At 47.3% G+C, this 20149-nt stretch overlaps 1 protein-coding gene and 1 non-coding gene across 3 annotated transcripts in view; both read left to right on the top strand.

The window, feature by feature from the left end:
• GNAO1 (G protein subunit alpha o1) overlaps positions 1 to 20149 on the top strand; it is a 176513-nt gene that overhangs the window by 66499 nt on the left and 89865 nt on the right. The window lies entirely within an intron of this gene.
• TRNAW-CCA (transfer RNA tryptophan (anticodon CCA)) lies at positions 10643 to 10714 on the top strand. Its single transcript has one exon. It is a non-coding gene; the product is annotated as a tRNA-Trp (tRNA).

Raw genomic sequence — 20149 nt, 5'->3', positions numbered from 1 at the left:
ACTAACCTCAGTTCTATTCATTGCTTCTCCAAGTGATGGGGATGACTTCTAGCTCTGTGCTATCACCAGCCATGCTGCTAGGATCATTTGTGTTCATAGCTCTGGGTGAACTTAGGCACACATTTCTCTGGGGTACGTACCTAGGAATAGAACTGGTGGGCAGTAAGATTTTTATAGTTTTCTTCATGTAGGTTCTGTAAGTTTCTTGTATAATTTATTCTTAGGTATATATAATTTTGTCACTGTTGTAGATAGGCTATTTTTTAAATGTTCTCTTTTTGGTATTTATGACTAGAAAGAAATATTAATTTTTGAATATTTATCTTGGATCCAGCCACCTTACCAATTCTCTTATTAATTGTAGGAGACCTTTTTCTTCTTTTTTGCAGTAGTCTCTCAGATTTTCTGGATATCCAAATATCATCAAAGAAATCATTTTAGTTCTTATTTGACAACACTGATACCACTTTCTTGCTGTACTACTTTAGATAGAAGTGGTAGATCATGATAAATAATAATGCTGATTACACTCATCCTTATCTAGTTCTACATTTTAGTTAAAATGATTTAAAAATATCCCTGTTTATAATCATGTTTGCCACTGGATGTTGACTAATAGTTTCTATTTTGTATAAATCATTAGCTTCTATTCCTGGTTTGTAATGAAAAATGATCTAAATTTTACCAAATACCTTTTCAGCATCTGTTAATGTGACTTTCCCATCTTTGTGGTTTCCATGGATGATGATGTTGAACCATTTTACGTTTCTGGGTTTAGTTGCAACATGTTTTTTTTCTTTTTGATGCTTAGCTAGACTCAATTATGTAGTTAATTTTTGCATCAAATTTAATAAATGAGAATGGTTTATAGTTTTCTTTCTTGTGCTATCTTCTTATGTTTTAATACAGTTTAGTGGCGTCATAGCACTAGTTGGAGGACTCTCCATCTTTTAGTATGACCTAGAATCCTTGAAATGACATTGCAATTGTCTGCCATTTAAAGACTGGATAGAATTCATTGACTCTATCTGGCGCTAAATACCTAGCACCATTTTCAGGAGTAGATCTTTGATCAGTTTCCAGCTTTTCTGTGATAATTTATCTTTTCAAATGTTACTTTGCCTCTTAGGTCAATTTTAGTAATGTACGTTTGTCTATGCAGTTACCAGATTTTCTGGTTTGTGGCCACAAGCCTGCATGTGGTATTCTTTTATGGTTTTGCTTTTCTCTTCTGTCACTTTGGTTGGGTCTTCTTTCTCATTTCTGATCTTTGTAAATGTACTCTTTTCCTCTTAGTCTCATGAAAGTTTTATTTTACTTATTTTCAGTTTTGGCAGTTATTTATACTCTCCAGTCTTCTACTATTTTTTAATCTTATTAATTCCAGCTTTTAATTTACTAGTTTATAATCATGTTTCTTCCATTTTGGTTTGTTCTTTTTGTAATTTCTTAAGAAGAGGACCACATTTCCTTATTTTTCATATTCCCTCTTTAACCATAGAGGCTGTGAATTTCCCTCTGAGCATGACTTTTGCTCCGTTCCACGGGAACTGACATGAACCACCTTCTTTAACTGCTTTCTAGCTGCTTTGTCATTTCCCTTCTGGTTTCCTCTTCAATCCTAGATTTTATCTAGGAGTGGGCTCCTTAATTTCTAAGTCAGTATTTTTCTTCTCACTTTTTTCAATTTCTAGGTTTACTGATTGTGATTAGATATTGTGATGTATAAAAGCTCTCCTTTGTAAAATTTATTAAGGTGTTATCTCTTCAACCCAACATGTAATCAATTTTTGTAAATGATCCAGTCCATTAAAATAGTTTATTTTGTGTTTAAGGGATGTAAGGTCCTGCGTATTTCTAGAAATTCAGATTATATAATTAGTTTTCTCTGTTACCTTAGTTAATATTTGCCTATAAGATTTGTCCATTTCTGAAATAGACATTTTTGAAATTTTCCATCAGCTTTTTGTTTATTCCATTTCTAATGCATGTTTTATGTATTTAGCTTCTCTGTTATCTAATGCATACAAGTTTCTGATGGTTGTTATCTTTTTCATAAAGTATTCCTTTTATCATTCCAAATACCTTCATCCTCTGCCTTATTTTTCAGCTAAAATTCCCCTTTATCTAATTAATTTTGACACTCATGCTTTCCTTCTGTTTGCATTTGCCTGGTATCTATTTGTCTTTTCATTTATTTTCAACATTTTTACATACCTTTATTTAGATTCTTAAAAACATTGTGTACCTGGGTTTTGTTTTTTATTCTGATTTTTCAATCCAATCTGACATCATTTTCATTAACTGATGAACTTCATTTTATTCCTTCCATCTTATGGTATGTTTTTAATTTCCTTCTATCACTGTTTCCATGTTTTCTTTTCTCTTGTTTGTGCTGGTTTGATGTATTAATAGTTGCTTTGCATTTCCCTTGTCAGTTTGGAAGTTCTCTACTTTTCCATCTTATTAAAGGTTACATTCTTTCCCCCTTGATTCATAGTCAAACACATATTGCCTTACTATTATTTGAAAGCAGTATAACACAAATAACCATTTCTCCCTGGGAGTTGGTCCATTTCTTCTCTCCTTTTCTCCACTTCAGTGGGATGAGACCTTAGACTCACGTCCCTGACCCCTGCTTAAAGTGAGACCTCGGAAGACTTTTACTCCCTTCCTTTTCAACCTTTTGATTTTGTTAGGATAATTTAATATTTTTAGCTATGGGCTGTGGTTGGAATTTCCCTGATAGTATGTCCCCTCTATTTTCAGAGTCCTCATTTATCGGCTCTGTTCCCAGAGAGTCCACCTTTCTCCATTCAGATTGAGGAGAAAGGGGAGGGAGCAAGCGTGTGTGCAAACATCCATATCCGTCATGCTTTCCTGACCTGTTCACTTTCCCCGTGTTGAGGTCTGTTCTGGTGCATATTTGTTGCCTTAAATATTTTCCGTAGGTGGGCTGTGTGGGTGACAAACTCCATGGACTCTTGCATATCTGCGATTATCTTTTGCCTTGAAAAATATAGAAAGTATTTGAGGGGCTTTGCTTCTCTTTTCTGAATGCTCGGTAGATGGTATTCTACTCTTTTAGCTTGTAGTGTTTCAGAGGAGAAGTCAGATGTGTTATGTTTTTTCCTTTATAGGTAATATGTTCTTTCTGTCTAGAAGCTTTTAGGGTTTTGTGTTCATCCTCAAAGTTGAATTTTGCCAGGATAGCCTGTTGCATATATCTCTTCTGGTGACCCTTGCTGGAACTCTATGAGTCCTTTCAATCTGCAGACTTGGGCTTTTTTCTTGGCTCCAGGAAATTATCTTCTATTTTGATAAAATTATCTTCTATTGTTTCTTAATTACTGGCTCTCCTCCATCCATTCCATTTCTTTCTTCTAGAACTCCTAATATTCTCAAGTTAGATCTCCCTGGGTCTGTCCTCCAGGTCTTTTATATACATTGCTGTTGTTGTTGTTGTTGTTCACTTGCCAAGTTGTGTCCCAACTCTCTGAGACCCCATGAACTGCAGCATGCCAGGCTTCCCTGTCCTTCACTATCTCCCTGAGTTTGCTCAAACTCATGTCCACTGAGTCAGTGATGACATCCAACCATCTCATCCTCTGTTGCCCCCTTCTCCTCATGCCCTTGATCTCTCCCAGTATCAGGGTCTTTTCCATTGAGTCAGTTCGTCACATCAGGTGGCCAAAGTATTGGAGCTTCAGCTTTAGCATCAGTCCTTCCAATGAATATTCAGGATTGATTTCCTTTAGGATTGACTGGTTTGATCTCCTTGCAGTCCAAGGGACTCTCAAGAGTCTTCTCCAACACCACAGTTCAAAAGCATCAAAAGCATTCTTCAGCGCTCAGCCTCCCTGCTCACATCCATACATGACTACTGAAAAAACCATAGCTTTGACTATACGGACCTTTGTCAGTCAAGTGATGTATCTGCTTTTTAATACGCTGTCTATGTTTCTCATAGCTTTTCTTTCAAGGAGCAAGCGTCTTTTAATTTCATGGCTGCAGCCAGCATCCATGCATTGGGTTGTGGCATGCAGGCTTCTATCTAGCTGTGGTGTGTGGGCTCTAGAGCACAGGCTCAGTAGTTGCAGCACATGAGCTCGTTGCCCTGTGGCATGTGGGATCTTAGTTCCTTGACCAGGGATCCAACCCACGTCCCCTGTATTGGAAAGCAGATTCTTAACCACTGGACCGCCAGGCATGTCCCAGTCCTCCAGGTCTTTTATCTTTTCCCTCATGAATCCTGTCTCTCTCTACTTTTGCTCTGTACTTGAAAATGCTTTTTCCTTCTGGTCTTCCAGGCCACTAATTCACATCTTAACAGGGACTCACCTACTAAAGTTGGAAAGTCGTTTATGTCTTCCCTTACTTGCTTTAGGACACGTGATTTTCTCTTTGACCTGTCATTTGTCTCTTGGAGCATGTGCACTGTTTATTCTGACTGGTCTTTTTCTGCTGGGACTTTGAGCGTGTTGTGAACTTTTCGTTGTTGCTGGTTGTGGAGTCCAGAGTCGCAGGTCTCCACTGTAGAGTGCAGCTGCCCTTGCCCTCTGGGCCAGTAGTATCCAAAAAGGCAAGCCAGTGGTCTGCTCCTGGGACACCTGGGAGGAATCTCTTCTCCCTGGGCTCCCTGTTCTCCTTCAGCCCCAGGGGCAGGGGGAGTGCAGCCAACCTCTCCAGCTCCTTCTGTTCCTGAGGTCCAAGAGACCTGGGCCAGCCAGGCAAAGCCGATTTCAAACTCCCCATCCCTACCCTCAGATTACCCCACACGTGCCAGTTCCACAGGTCTCTCTTGGTCAGTCTCTTCCCAGTATCTACAGCTTTTGATTCTTTTTTAAAAACTTTTTATTTTGTATTGGGGTGGTGCTAGTGGTAAAGAACCCACCTGCCCAGTGCAGGAGACATAAGAGACAGGGGTTTGACCCTGGGTGGGGAAGATCCCTTGGAGGAGGGCATGGCAACCCACTCCAGTATTCTTGCCTGGAGAACCCCACAGACAGAGGAATCTGGCAGGCTATAGTCCATGGGGTCTCACAGTGTCGGACACAGCTGAAGCAGCTTAGCTTGCATGCATAGCCAGTTAACAATGTTCTGATAGTTTCAGGAAAACAGTGAAGGGACTCAGCCTTACGTATACATGTATCCATCCATTCTCTGCTAAACCCCCCTCCCATCCAGGCTGCCACATAACATTGAGCAGAGTTCCCTGTGCTATATACTAGGTCCTTGTTGGTTATCTATTTTAAATATCAGCTTTCGATTCTTGCTCCAAAGCTCTCTTAAACAGCTCTTGAGGTAACAGAGAGAGATCCTCACCCCAGTGTTTCACTTTTATCTCCCACATGTACCCCCATCTACCCAAAGTGCTCGGTAGTTCTCTGGTTCAGGATGGGCAGATAGATTAGAGATGCTGGTCTCTTTCAGGTTGCTATGTTCCCAGAGTTCCTGCCTTCCACTCTCAGTTTCCAGTAGGTCTGCTGAGACTGGATCACCCCCTCCCCTCCCCTTCCTCTGGGCAGGCTCTTGTTGTGAGTGGCCCCTGGGACCCTAGCATCCTCCCACACTCTAAAGCCCACTCCACTCCTTCGTCCACCTGAATCACGTCAGACGCTGGACTGGATTCCAGAATCATATGCTCCAGGGTCCCTTGCATTGTAGACTGGGCAGTGCTAATGCCCCCAAGATGATTTACGATAGGAACAAGGACCCAATTTCTCTAGCACTGAATTCATGATGGAAAAGTTTTCCTTTTTTTCTCAATTCTCCTTCAGTTCTTCTTGAGTTGGATGTTACTATGTCTGTGACACCTCTTTAACACTTACATATCTTCCTTTTAACAAAAAGGAGAGCAGGTAGCATGCTCAGAGTCTTTGGTAGACAACAGGATTTGCCTTTAGCTGGGGCGGGAGGAGGAGAGATTTGGTGGGAAAACCAGTAGTTCAATGAGGAATCCATTTAGTCTATAATGCCTTTTGTATATCTCAGTGGAGATGTTTGGTTGGGAGGCCAAGGTGTGAGCCCTGGGGCACCCCAGTGTTTAGAGACTAGATTCCTTCCTCCTTGCCACCCCATGCATAGGTAACTTTCCCACTGGTTGGCTAAGTGCCTTCTCATTGGCTCGCTCAAGAGATTTGCTTCCCATCACTTCTGAAGCACTTCTCGGCAGCCAAGGCCACGTGGTCGTCATTAGTGCTCCATGTGTCTGACCAAGCAGCACTTAAGTGCAGACGTGGACTGTGGCCAAGCTTCCAGCTTTGCAGACCCTTCTGGTTGGCCATGTATCTTGTCGAATCCTTGGCGTGTGCTATACCCTCCAATGAGGCGGCGTTGAAAGATGGGAGCAAGCTGGGCCTGTTTCACAAATTGGAACATGGTTCCCCATAAACTCCAGGTTCCTCGGGTCTGTCAAATTCCTGGCCATGTTTGTTATTATTATTCCCACCCGTATTTATTAGTATAACAAAAAAAATCGGCCATTAGTTTAGCACTTTTCCTCCCTAGCAACATGCTGGAAATGTTTAGTCTACCAGAACCGTGCCTAACACCACCAACTGGGGTCATAATGCCAGCAGGGCCAGCAGGCAGTCCACTGAGGGCTGAGGACCAGTGGGGCCAGCAGGTCACTCTAGAGCACTGGTCCTGCCCACCGCAGGAGCCAAACTCAGCTCCCACCTGACAAGGCAGATCAGCACGTCCAGTTTTTTTCCAGAGAAACTGGAAATTAGTATCTCTTAGTGAGAATTCTCCTGATTTATAAACATTTGCTCCAATTAAAAAAAAAAAAAAACACTAAGCTAAACAAAAAACAAAACCACTGCGGGCCAAACAAAACATCTCTCTTTGGCCCAAGTCCACGGTGCAGATGCCTAGTTGCAGGCCTCTGCTCTGGGATAGTGGACCAGACAGACACTTCAGTTCTCATACCTCCCCCATTACTGTGAAACGGGACCCTGCTTCCACCTGCGGCTCTGCTGCTAACCAGCTCCAAGACTGGCCAAGCAGTCGGTTAACCTCCCGAAGCCTCAGTTTCCTTATCTGTAAAATGGGCATAACTGTGTTCCTTATCCCTGAGATGTTTTTGTTATAAGGATTAAATGAAATAATATATATAGATGCCTAGTACAAAGTTAGCGTTAAGTCAATAGGAACTATTAGTATTGTTCAAATAATATCTGTAAAAATGCTTGGAAAACCCAAAAGGGAGTGTTGGGTCACTTGTCCCTGTTCTGTGTCGTGACACACCAGCCCGCTCGGAAAGCCCCTTGCCGTGTCTCAACTGCAGGGCCGGCCTGAGAACGGCCTCGTTCAGTCCTCGCTCCTTTGTTTTGTTCAGGGTCAGGATGATTCCTGAAGCCCTGAGACTTGCTGTCGGTGAAGGCCCAGCGCCACATCCCCACAGCTTCCCCTGGGGCTGGTGTCAGAGGCTCGCTGCCCTCCACACCCCTACTCTGACCCACTCTCAGTCTCTGAGCGGCCCCCTCCCGTCCCAGGATCGAGGGGTGCTGAGGAGACAGGGGGAGAGTGTCTGTCATCTCCTTGGGGAGGAGTGAGGCGTTGGGCCGGGTGTGATGACGGTTTAGTCTGACGTTGCGCATGGGAGTCCCACGCAACCCTGGGCTCCAGAGCCCTGCTGGTGCCGCTCCTTTCCCCGTGGACCTCACGGTCCAGGCTGCGCCCACACGAGCGCTGCCGGGCACATGTCTGGCTTCAGACGGTCCTTGATCTTAGCCTCAGAGCATGGTGATGGCCTTAAAACAACACACCCCATGCCGGGAAGCAGAACGTTTGCTTACACATTCTTGCATGATCAACCAAACAGTCCCAGGGACGTTTGGTGATCCCCGTGAGCCGGCCAGTCCATGTCGGAGTTGGGGATGCTGGAGCCGGCTTGGGAGGAACGGCCTGGCTTCTGAGGGCATGGGCAGCGCCACCACCCGGCGCTGCAGCCATTGCCCTGGAATAGGACCTGGTACACCGTCAGCTTCACACATGCTGGGAATGCTGCCTCCTCTTTGGAGGGCATGATCTGCACTAAAGAGGCAAAGCCTCTGCCTTGCACTTAGGAGATGTTGGGGAAGTGCTCACTGAATTGAAGTCCATTCTTGGGAGCCCTGTTTGGGTTCACATTCGATGCTGGAAAACCGTGTGTCTTCTCTGCCCCTTCCCACCATCCTTCCGGGTCTCTAATCACCCCTGCGCCCAGACCGTGCTGACCAACATGTGTGTGGGAGCTTAAGCACATGGAATGCGAAAGTGTCTTAGAACAGCTATCTCAGCAGTCAGCTCTGGTGCTAATAAGCAAAAATAAATTTGGTGGGGACACACAGTATCAGGGCCTCCCAGGACAGACTCATTCATTCATTCACTGTTCACTCCTTCCACACCCAGGGGTCTGGGGCAGGAGGAAGAATCTGAGCTGGATTCTGCGTTTGAGAGGCTTTCCATCCACTGGGAGGGGCTGAGATGCGTCGTAAGCAATAGGAACATCAGGTAGAGAGCGGTGAGTGGAGCAGACGCAGTGCTGTGAGGGGCCAGCAGAAGGGCCAGGGCAGGGCATTCATTTGATGAGGATTAAGCTGTGACACTGCAAAGGTGTTAAAGATGTACAGACTAAGGGCCCAGTGTGGTCATAGTCCTAGAGAAGGGCATGGCAACCCACTCCAGTATTCTTGCCTGGAAAACCCCATGGACAGAGGAGCCTGGAAGGCTATAGTCTATGTAGTCGTGTAGAGTCGGACATGACTGAGCAGCCAACACTTTCACTTTTCGTGTGGTCATAGTAACCTCCTGATTGTGGGGACCCCTTCCCAATGCCTTTCCCCTCCTTTCCAGTTGGTCAGAAGTCTTGCCCCTCACTAGCCTGGTCTCCTTCCTCTGAATGTGCTTGATGACATCAGTATTCAAAAATTGTCGTCCACAGGCTGACCATGTGGTAGTTAGACGCTTGGGCTTTTGGAAACACCCGCCTCTACCTGGTGCAGGACCTTGAGAAGTGCGTGAGCCTGGCCGTGAGCCAGTTTCCTCTCCCGTAAGATGGAGCTGACACGAAGCCTCACACAGCTGTGCTGAGCTGGACTACTGAGAGCTGAGGCCCAGGGGCGCTGGGAGGGTTGAATTCGTGAGTGTCCAGCCCTTCCTTGGCACAGTGCTGGCCACCCATAGTCTTCCTTAGGACCCAGCCCTCCTTGCTCCTGGTATGGCTGAGCAGTGCAATTCCAGCGGGCTTGGAAGATAGGCAGTGTGTGGTTTTCTTTTGTCTCTACCTGAAATCCTAATGAGGAGAGCCTGACCAAGTGGACATATTCTCAGGATGGCAGCTTGTGAGGCATCCCACTGGACTGCTTGATTTCAGTGTGAGCCCATGTGGGGCTTAATTCACATTTAAAATCCCTCCGCTGCCAGCCTCTGGACCAGGCAGGAGCAGGTCTGCTCCTTAGCAGCAGCTCAGAGATCACAATGAAGCACCAGGCTCTACTTACCCTTCTGCAGGCCTCACAGACGAGCAGTAGAACCATCAGCTGAGCCCCAACTCCATGACCTGCCAGCCCCAGCCGTGGCAAAGACAAAGCTGAGAGGGTACAGTTCCACCCCACCTGCAACCCAAGTGGGTGACTCCAGCCTCAGGAGGAGAACACTCAGCCCCACCCCAGATCCCTGGAGAGGAGAGCTGAAGTGGGAGCTTGCAAAGTGATGTTTGCAGACTCTCTGTTTTGGGTCGTGATCATATGCTAGTGGTTTGCATGAGAATCTTGGGTCTGCCTGAGAAAGCCTGGGATGGGAAACCTGGACTATTTCAATCACCACCCAGACACCAGCATCTTCTCTGGGCTGCGTCCACTGCCAGGGAAGGAAGGCTGGCCGGGCTGTGCTGTGCTGCATGTTTCTGGGACTATATTTCTCTGGAAAGAGAGGCCCTCACCTGGAAATTGCCTCACTTTCTTTCAAAAACTCAACAAATGGTTGACACAGGGAACCAGAAGAATGCAACTCACGTGGTTCCATCAGAAAAGTTCAGGGGCTCAAGGACAGATGGGTTCCTTTGTTTGGGAAGCTGGCGTGGCAGCTGACCACTGCCGTTGGGTTAGGTCTAGGGGAGACGTGAGTTACTCTCAAGAGGAATGTGGATTCAGACTGCCATTTGGCCGGTGAAGCTGGCTTCACCACAACCGTTTCCCTGGAGGGCAGGAGAAACACAGTTTCCCCAGGGAGCCCTGTCTCGGTGACCTGTACCTTTTGCCTTGAACTCTTCTCTTTGGCAGGGAGCTGAGAAGGGCCTTTTTGTTTGTCTCTTTGTTTGAGAACAAACGCTCACCTAGCACGGTCTACCATCTGGGGCAGTGCTTGGGAGGCTCCGTGGAGGGTCTCAAAAGCTGTCCCCTGTGTGCGGGCCAGGCAGCCCAAACCAGAGAACAGGAGGTGCTTTCTGTGCCCTCTATGTCTCTGCCTGTTGGTGGTGGTGTTTTGGTGTCCTTCCTGCCTGATTGGTGGGAAACAGGGCAAGCAGAACAAGTCCTCACTTAAAAAGAACAGGAAGGGAAAAACCAAGCGCCTTTGAAAAGTCTTCCAGGCTGCCTGGGTCCGTGATCTAGAAGAGAAGCAAGGAGAGTGAAGTTCCTGATTTTAGGGGTGGGCTTCCCTGGTGGCTCAGAGGTTAAAGCGTCTGCCTCCAATGCGGGAGACCCGGGTTCGATCCCTGGGTTGGGAAGATCCCCTGGAGAAGGAAATGGTAACCCACTCCAGTATTCTTGCCTAGAGAATCCCATGGACAGAGGAGCCTGGTAGGCTACAATTCACGGGGTCGCAAAGAGTCGGACACGACTGAGCGACTTCACTTTGGGGGACAGCAGAGTACACTTTAGGAGCCGCTGGTCCCTGGAATATGTAGGAAAGAAAGTGATCCCCAAGTTGGCTTTAGCCACTGTAAGATGGGATGGGGGCAGAGACTTTGCTGCAGGGCTGTAGCCCCCAGAGCCCCCAGAAGTTACCAGCAACCAGCGGTGTGCAGTCACTGAGCCCTCTTTCACATCAGCGAGTCTCTGTGGCTTGTCCGGTGTCCTACTGCCATCCTTCCAAACAAACTCCCAAGGGCTAGACAGCGTATCTTCCATCAACCCAATTTCTGGTTGCTAAGAACCAAAACCTACCTCTCAGTGACTGAAGCGCTGAAGGGAACATGTTGGCTCGTGTAACTGAGTAGCCTAGGGATATACATAGCATCAGGCACGGCTGGATCCAGGTGCACGCGGCACTGACTGGCCAGGTGTGGATCAGGGGCCCACCTCTGGAACTTAGGCTCAGGACAGGGACATTCCGCAAAGTGGGAGAAAGGATGGTTCTCCGAAGAGAAGGAGAATAGAAGCCTGGCAAGCAACACCAGCAGCCACCGCACCAGCCCTCATTAGCTGTTTACAGAGCTAGCTGTTGCTCACAGGCGTTTTCCATAGTGAGTCACCCCTGCACCCCACAGTGAGTGGTGAGGGAGCCAGGGGGAGCCCAGAGAGGAGCCCTCCCACGAACTGTCAGAGTCCAACCTGGTCTGTGTAGACCCCAGAGCCTTCCGGATGTGTCAGAAAGGGAGATGTTCTCGGTGGCCGTCTCATCTGTGAGCTGTGGGCCAGCGACTGCGTGCTCTGGTGGTCTTTGGTATCTTCCCTGGGGTTCATGAGAACGCATCCCAGGGCTAATGAGCGAGGTCATAAATAATGAATGAACATGCTGGAGGCAGGAAGGGTTTCTTCCCCAAGGATTGAATAAGAGGAGCAAAGCGCTGCAGCCTCACTCACGCTTTCTTCACAAAATACAAGCAGAAAGTTGGGCAAACTGCCCCCTGGCGTATAACATTATCTATAGATTAGACATAATGCACTAATAAGAATACTTCATTTCCTTATGTCAGAGGAGTAGGAAAGGGCGATCCAGCAGCTGCCCTCATCAAGCAGATGGAAAACCAGAAGCGTTGCTTAGATTCAGGCAGTAAAATCGACATTGAACCAATTTGCCTCACTCGCAGGCTTTTACTGTGTTTAACGAGAGCTCCCGTCTTTACATAAGGCATCATAAAGCGGGAGCCACGAAGCTCTCTGTCATCTTTGCAGCACAACCACTGAGTGTCACAGCTGGGCTTCAAAACACAACTTTGGATTTTCCCAGAAGCGATGTAGAGTGGGCAGTCTAAGGTGTCTGTCCTTCCTCACCCTCAGAAAACCTACAAAAACCGGGATGTTAATGTACAAGGTGGGCGGGCCCCTGCTGGTGAGGAAGGGAGGGGTTCTGGTTAATCACTAGGAAAAGGGCCACAGTTTCTGGGTCCTCAGGAAAAAAACTGTTCAGCACCCAAAGTGTCAAGGCTGGGTGGAGCGCTACGAGGTGGTGGTGGGCCGGGGAGGGATGCCTGTTTCCTGGCTCACAATTTAAAGGCTGTGTCCCTTTGCAGAGAGGAGTCGTGTGTAGGACCTGCTGTCTTAGAGCTGCCGAGGTCCTAAGTGGTCACTTGTTTCATTCAGCTCTTCAACTAGCGTTTATTGGTCTTTCACTGTGTGCCAAGCACTGCTGACGGTGCTGTGGTCAATGAGACCGATGGGGTCCCTGCCCTGAGGGAGCTCATTGGTATGTGAGGAAACAGATAACATACATGTAAATCTATATTATATGAGGTGATGGGGCGATCGTGACTGTTTTGAAGGGAAATAAGATGAAGACAGGGAACTATGGAGGGCCTCTTAGTGGACGGAGGAGGTGACCTCTGAGCAGACCTTAAACTCAGCGAGAGATGCAGGCCCCTATTTCACAGCTCCTTGTTCTTATATCCACCAAGAGCGGCTTAGATTGTTTGCCTCCCCTGTTTTGTGATTTGTTTTACCCTCTAGAAGACATAGAGATAACCACGGAGCTTGGTTAGCCTGAGTGAAGCGGGGTGACCACAGGGAGCTGACTCTACCCAGGCCCGAAGCTGGCACCTGCCCAGTCCTGGAGGCTGGGGCAGCACACGTAGGAAATGAATCCAGTGGTTAGGGATGCACTTTGCTGTGCAGGGGGGGATGCAGGTTTGATTCCTGGTCAGGGAGCTAAGATCCCACATGCCATGGAGCAACTAAGGCCTGACTCAGCTAAATAAAGAAAAATTTTTTTATAAAGTGAACCTGGAGCCCCAGGGACTCACTCCAGCTGGTTGGTAGCAGAGCCACAACCAGACCCAGGCGTCCTGAGTTACCAAACTGGGTTTCGAAGCTGCCGCAAGAAATGCCAGTGTTTTCTAACAACACAAGCATGGGAAGAGCCAGTGGCTGAAACCCGAGGGTGGGTTAGGGAGCCGGGGGTGTCCTCACAGGAGGCTGGCAGAACTTCCTCGAAGGACTTCCTCGGACCCCACAGTGGCGTCCCAGGCCAGGGTGGGTGGGGCCGGCCAGAGGCCCCAGCTCTCTGGGACCTTTTCCCACCTGGGGTCGCAGTACTTGTTAGTGACCAAACTGCATAAGAACCCAGATCTTCTGCCTCCAAGTTCAAGACATGATGATGTCTCTAACCCAAGGCTGGGGTCCCAGGAATCAGACCACCCACGCTACCCAAAGGAGGAAAAGGAACAGCCCTCTAAAGGCAGTGCTCAGAGCATCATGCCCCCCCACTCCAATGAGAGCCTCCTGTGCCCACCCCCACCCTGCCCCCCGGCACTGGGAGTCTTGGGAAAGGGCAAGGTCCACAATTGTTTTCCAGATAATGGCCGCAGAGGCTGTGTGCTGGAATCACAACAAGTCCCGGCCTTGCCCCTGGCTCCGTCTGGTGACAGTTGGCAGCTGACATCTTTGCTCCTGGCCCGAGTTTCCCCTCATTAAAAATGGCATCTTTATAACAGATTTCTGCAAGTCACTGTCAATAGGACGTACCCCTTGTTTTGTGCCAGTCATTCCCCTGGGGGATTGGTCTGCCTGATACTATTCTTTTTGCATTCCCTCCTCTTCTATGTTATTCTAATATTAGAATATCAAGTTTTAAATCTAACCTTAATTACTAAGGAATCTTATTTATTTTTTTTTTTAGATAATTTTTCTCATACCATACAACCATACACCCCACAGTTACATGGATGGGTTTCCAATCAGGTCTTGCATGTCTTGTTTTCAAACAGCCGAAAGACCCCATGTCTGCTCACGTGCTTCACTCGAGCCGGCCTGGACGGCCAGGAGTCGCTCAGCTCTTGGCTTGTTCTGTGCAGGTTTCGTAGCTTTCTGCCTTCCCTGGGAGGGGTAGGCTCACAAGCAGCCCAAATGGCCCTGATAAGAGTTTGGCTGAATGACACAGGGCCCATTCAGATGATGGGACCCCAAGCAGCCAGACAGCTCCTGGTTTTCTCTGGGGAAACAGTAAGCAGATGGACTCCTGGGTGAGAGGACTGAAATTCATACTCACCTGTGGATGGGGCTTCCCTCCAGGTGATGGGGTGATGGCTGAGTTTTTTCTTCTTCTTTTCCTAGCTATGTGAGTTGGCCTCTATGAGTGTCCCAAGAATATGCCTTTCAGGTAGGACTGGAGAAGTCAGAGAAAGAGGAGGGAAAACTGCTACTTTAAAGTGACTTCTCTGGTGGTCCAGCTGTTATAACTCTTCTGTTCGGTTACGGATGGCTCAGGCTCAATCCCTGGTCGAGGAACTAAGATCCCTGTATGCCACGCAGTGCAGCCAAAAAATAATAAAATAAAGTGATCTATGCTTAGAGCAGAACTGGTGGAAGTCAGGATGGCTCAGGGCATTACATAGATGAACTTTTTAAGAGAATTTTAATAGGTGACTGCATAACGTATTTTTTTAAAAATTTAAGTAGTACATTAGCCCTGCATATCAGGATCCCACTTGTTCTCTCTGACCTCATCCCTGCTGCTTTCCTGGCTCCTTGCTTCATTCCAGCCCAACTGGCTCCTCACCATCCTTCTAACACACAAGGTGCCCCGAGACATTTGCACAAGAGCCTGAAATGCTCTTCCTCACATATATGCAAGATCCACTCCGTCTCATCCTTCAGGTCTCAGTTCCACATGTCACCTCATGTCCTGGCTCCTAACTTCACTCCCATTTTATGTTTATCACTGCAGTGTTTGTTTGTTTGTTTACCAGACTGTGCCTCCACTGAAATTAGGGCTCTGTGTGACCTGTGGCCCACTGCCTTGTGGGTGCAGCATGAGCAGCACTTGGCATGTAGTGTTCACCTCTGCAGGTGAGAGGAGGAGGAAGCCACGGGCGGGAGATTGGGCACAGTAATCCCGAGGGTGGCTCCAGCTCGGCCAGTCAAGGAAGCAGCCTTTATGCCTAGAGCAGAGCAAAGCTTCCAGCCTCCCATGAGGGACCTCCAGGTCTCAGCGCATCTATACTCTTGGGACTCTGGGAAATCAGAGTCAAGGACCCAGCATCATTACTTAGTAAGACACATGTGTCATGCCTCTGCCCAGCTGGTGATCTCTAAGCCAGTCATTCACATCATGGATACCCTCTGGCTCTAGCCCCTCACTCATTTAGGCCAGGGCACTGCTGCCCTGGATGGGTGGGGGACCCATGGCCTGGGAGACAAGGCGCATGGTCTACCAGGCACTGATCAGTCTGTGACTTTAATACTAGTGACCGGCAGTTACTAGGCCCAACTCTGCGCCAGACCTTCCCCACATGTGCTTTCGTGCTGCAGACAGCCCTGCACAGACAGGCATCGTCCCTATTTTCTAGAGGTGAGACCTAGGCCCAGGATGGGTAACTTGCCTGTGGGCCACAGGGCTAGTGAGGAGGAGAGTCAGGGTGTGCCCGGCTCCTAATGGGTGCTCAGTGTCCATTGTAGAATGCATGAAATGAATGACAAGTGTGCTCTAGGGGATGTGGCTGCTGTGGGTCCTGGAAACACCACCCGCACCTCCATGCCCCTACCCCTGCCTTCCCCAGTCCCTCTAGACCACTGTTGACTGCCCTGCTTCGTCTTCAGTCTCGGTGGCATCCGCCAAACTGGGGGCCAGAGTCTCTCCTGCAAGTCACACCGCACTGGGCCCCAGACTTCATCAGTGAGAGTATGTACCAGAACAGAGTCAGCAGGGCTCTAACAGAGAGAGGAGGGGGCAGCTTTCAGCCATGCCAGCCCCATCCCCCATATATACACACACATCAGCTCGGGTGCCTCCCCTCTGCCATGCCAACCTCAACCTGCCCTGCTGGTCCTGCCAGTGCCCGTAGCCTGGCTGGTGTTTTTGGTGCTTCCCCATTGAGTTAACTTGCTGTTCGTACTTCACCATGAGACACAATGAAATCCTCCCTCCAAGGGAACATCAGCCCTGTGCCAGCACCAGACCCAGACCTGCCCTCCTGACTGGGCTCTCCGGCTTCTAGTCCCACCTGCCGGCCCATGAAGTACCTTCTGTCCATTGAGCACAATTTCCTGGCACCCTATGTGCCAGCCGGGGGCTCTGGAAGACATGCAGAGCCCACACTGACCCTCCACGGTGCTGCCTCTGCCTGTCCACCCCCACTCCACAATCCCTTCTCCCTCCCTGTCTCTCCCACCAGCTTCTGCCCCACGTGGAATTCTGCTTCCCCCAGAGGTGGGCCCGCACCTCTGCTCTAGGTCCTCCTTTTGTAGCTCTTCATGGTTTTATTTTTCTTCTTGGGTAGCACTTACTCCACTTATAATTTAGATAACCATTTTTAAAAGTACCTCTCGGATGTCTTACCTTCCACATTTGAGCTCCACAAGGGCAAGGCTTCACATCTATCAGGTCACTCTTATATCCCCAGTACTTAACGGGTACATAGTCTGTCCCTGAAAAATAAGTGAAAAGTGAATTAGGGACAGGATGAAGAAGCTTACAAAATACTCTCTGAGAAGCCTCAAAGGTGGGAACTAGAGCTTTAAAGACAGAAGGGGAAAAAAAATATTTCTGTTTTGCAATTGATTGATGTTTTTCTCACCTGGTATCACCCATCACCTCACCTGTCTCAGGGGTGCACTGAGGTAGGCAACAGGCCTATGACACAGTGTAAGGGTCTCTGGAAATTTTGTCCCCCTCTGCCATAAGCTCACCATGTGACTGTAGGCAAGTCTGTCTTCTCTAAGTCACAGTCACCTACCCAGGCAGGGAGCATCGTGGTAGGAGCATGACCTTTGTCATCAAACTGTCTCAGGGTTGATTTGACAGTTCTGCAGTGTCACTAGGAATGGTCTACACTCCTCTGACCTGCCATCCTTAGGGTGGTGGCATTTAACCTCATGGTCACAACGTGGCTGCCATGGCTCCAGTATTTACTTCTTCACAAACCACATATAAAGGCAGGAAGCCACAGAATGGCTAGTTGATGAACAGCCGGGAGAGGGGGACAGTGGAAAAGTGAGTGGACCGGAAAGCCTTTCTCAAAGGCCTCTCACTGGAACAAGAAGAGAAACTCTTTCTCAGGGGCATTTCTAGCTAACTCCCCTTCAATCTTACTCACTTGAGCTGGTTCACATGGTCACTTTTAGGAAGGGGATGCACCATGATGGGAAGTTTTCCTTATGACTCTTGGGTGGCAGTCAGCATGTCTGACACACACACCCTTCAGTTAGTTCAGTTCAGTTGCTCAGTCGTGTCCAACTCTTTGCGACCCCATGGACTGCAGCACGCCAGGCTTCCCTGTCCATCACCAACTCCCGGAGCTTGCTCAAGCTCTTGTCCATTGAGTCAATAATGCCATTCAACCATCTCATCCTCTGTCGTTCCCTTCTCCTCCTGCCTTCAATCTTTTGCAGGACAGGGTCTTTTCCAATGAGTCAGTTCTTTGAATCAGATGGCCAAAGTATTGGAGTTTCAGCTTCAGCATCAGTCCTTCCAATGAATACTCAGGACTAATTTCCTTTAGGATGGACTCGATGGATCTCCTTGCAGTCCAAGGGACTCTCAAGAGTCTTCTCTAACACCACAATTCAAAGCATTAGTTCTTCAGCGCTCAGCTTTCTTTATAGTCCAACTCTGACATCCATACATGACTACTGGAAAAACCATAGCTTTGACTAGATGGACCTTTGTTGGCAAACAAATGTCTCTGCTTTTTAATATGCTGTCTAGGTTGGTAATAACTTTTCTTCCAAGAAACAAGCGTCTGTTAATTTCATGGCTGCAGTCACCATCTGCAGTGATTTTGAAGCCCCCAAAAATAAAGTTTGTCACTTTTCCCGTCATTTCCCATCTATTTGCCATGAAGTGATGGGACCGAATGCCTTGATGTTAGTTTTCTGAATGTTGAGTCTTAAGCCAACTTTTTCACTCTTCTCTTTCACTATCATCAAGAAGCTCTTTAGTTCCTCTTTGCTTTCTGACATAAGTGTGGTATCATCTGTATATATGAGGTTATTGATATTTCTCCTGGCAATCTTGATTCCAGCTTGGGCTTCATCCAGCCCAGCATTTCTCATGATGTACTCTGCATATAAGTTAAAAAAGCAGGGTGACAATATACAGCCTTGACATACTCCTTTCTGGATCTGGAACTAGTCTCTTCTTCCATGTCCAGTTATAACTGTTGCATCTTGACCTGCATAGATTTCTCAGACAGATCAGGTGGTCTGGTATTCCCATCTCTTTAAGAATTTTCCACAGTTTATTGTGATCCACACAGTTCAAAGGCTTTGGTGTAGTCAATAAAGCAGAAGTAGATGTTTTTCTGCAACTCTTTTGCTTTTTCAATGATCCAACGGATGTTGCCAATTTGATCTCTGGTTCCCCTGCTTTTTCTAAATCCAGCTTGAACATCTGAAAGTTCACAGTTCACGTACTGTTGAAGCCTGGCTTGGAGAATTTTGAGTATTGCTTTGCTAGCGTGTGAGATAAGTGCAGTTGTGTGGTAGTTTGAGCATTCTTTAGCATTGCCTTTCTTTGGGATTGGAATGAAAACTGACCTTTTCCAGTCCTGTGGCCACTGCTGAGTTTTCCAAATTTGCTGGCATATTGAGTGCAGCACTTTCACAGCATCATCTTTCAGGATTTGAAACAGCTCAACTGGAATTCCATCACCTCCACTAGCTTTGTTCATAGTGATGCTTCCTAAGGCCCACTTGACTTCACATTCCAGGATGTCTGGCTCTAGGTGAGTGATCACATCATTGTGGTTATCTGGGTCATGAAGATCTTTTTTGTTTACTTCTTCTGTGTATTCTTGCCACCTCTTCTTAATATCTTCTGCTTCTATTTGGCCCATACCATTTCTGTCCTTTATTGTGCCCATCTTTGCATGAAATGTTCCCTTGGTGTCTCTAATTTTCTTGAAGAGATCTCTAGTCTTTCCCATTCTATTGTTTTCCTCTGTTTGTTTGCATTGATCACTGAGGAAGGCTTTCTTATCTCTCTTTGCTGTTCTTTGGAACTCTGCATTCAAATGGCTATATCTTTCCTTTTCTCCTTTGCCTTTCGCTTCTCTTCTTTTCTCAGCTATTTGTAAGGCCTCCTCAGACAACCATTTTGCTTTTTTGCATTTCTTTTTCTTGGGGACGGTCTTGATCACTGCCTCCTGTACAATGTCACGAACCTCCATCCATAGTTCTTCAGGCACTCTATCAGATCTAATCCCTTGAATCTATTTGTCACTTCCACTGTATAATTGTAAGGGATTTGATTAGGTCATGCCTAAATGGTCTGATGGTGTTCCCTACTTTCTTCAACTTAAGTCTGAATTTGGCAATAAGGAATTCATGATGTGAGCCACAGTCAGCTCCCGGTCTTTTTTTTGCTGACTGTATCGAGCTTCTCCATCTTTAGCTTCAAAGAATATAATCTGATTTCAATATTGACCATCTGGTGATGTCCATGTGTAGAGTCTTCTCTTGTGTTGTTGAAAGAGGTTGTTTGCTGTGACCAGTATGTTCTCTTGTCAAAACTCTATTAGCTTTTTTCCTGCTTTGTTTTGTACTCCAAGGCCAAATTTGCCTGTTACTCCAGGTATCCCTTGACTTCCTACTTTTGCATTCCAGTCCCCTATGATGAAAAGGACATCTTTTTTGGGTGTTAGTTCTAGAAGGTCTTGTAGGTCTTCACAGAACCATTCGACTTCAGCTTCTTCAGCATTACTGGTCGGGGCATAGACTTGGATTACTGTGATATTGAATGGTTTGCCTTGGAAATGAACAGAGATCATTCTGTCATTTTTGAGATT

Source organism: Dama dama, chromosome 4 (assembly GCF_033118175.1).
Source record: "Dama dama isolate Ldn47 chromosome 4, ASM3311817v1, whole genome shotgun sequence".
Lineage (NCBI taxonomy): Eukaryota > Metazoa > Chordata > Mammalia > Artiodactyla > Cervidae > Dama > Dama dama.
Note: the sequence above shows the minus strand (reverse complement) of the source record. Positions and strands in the feature narration are given on the sequence as shown.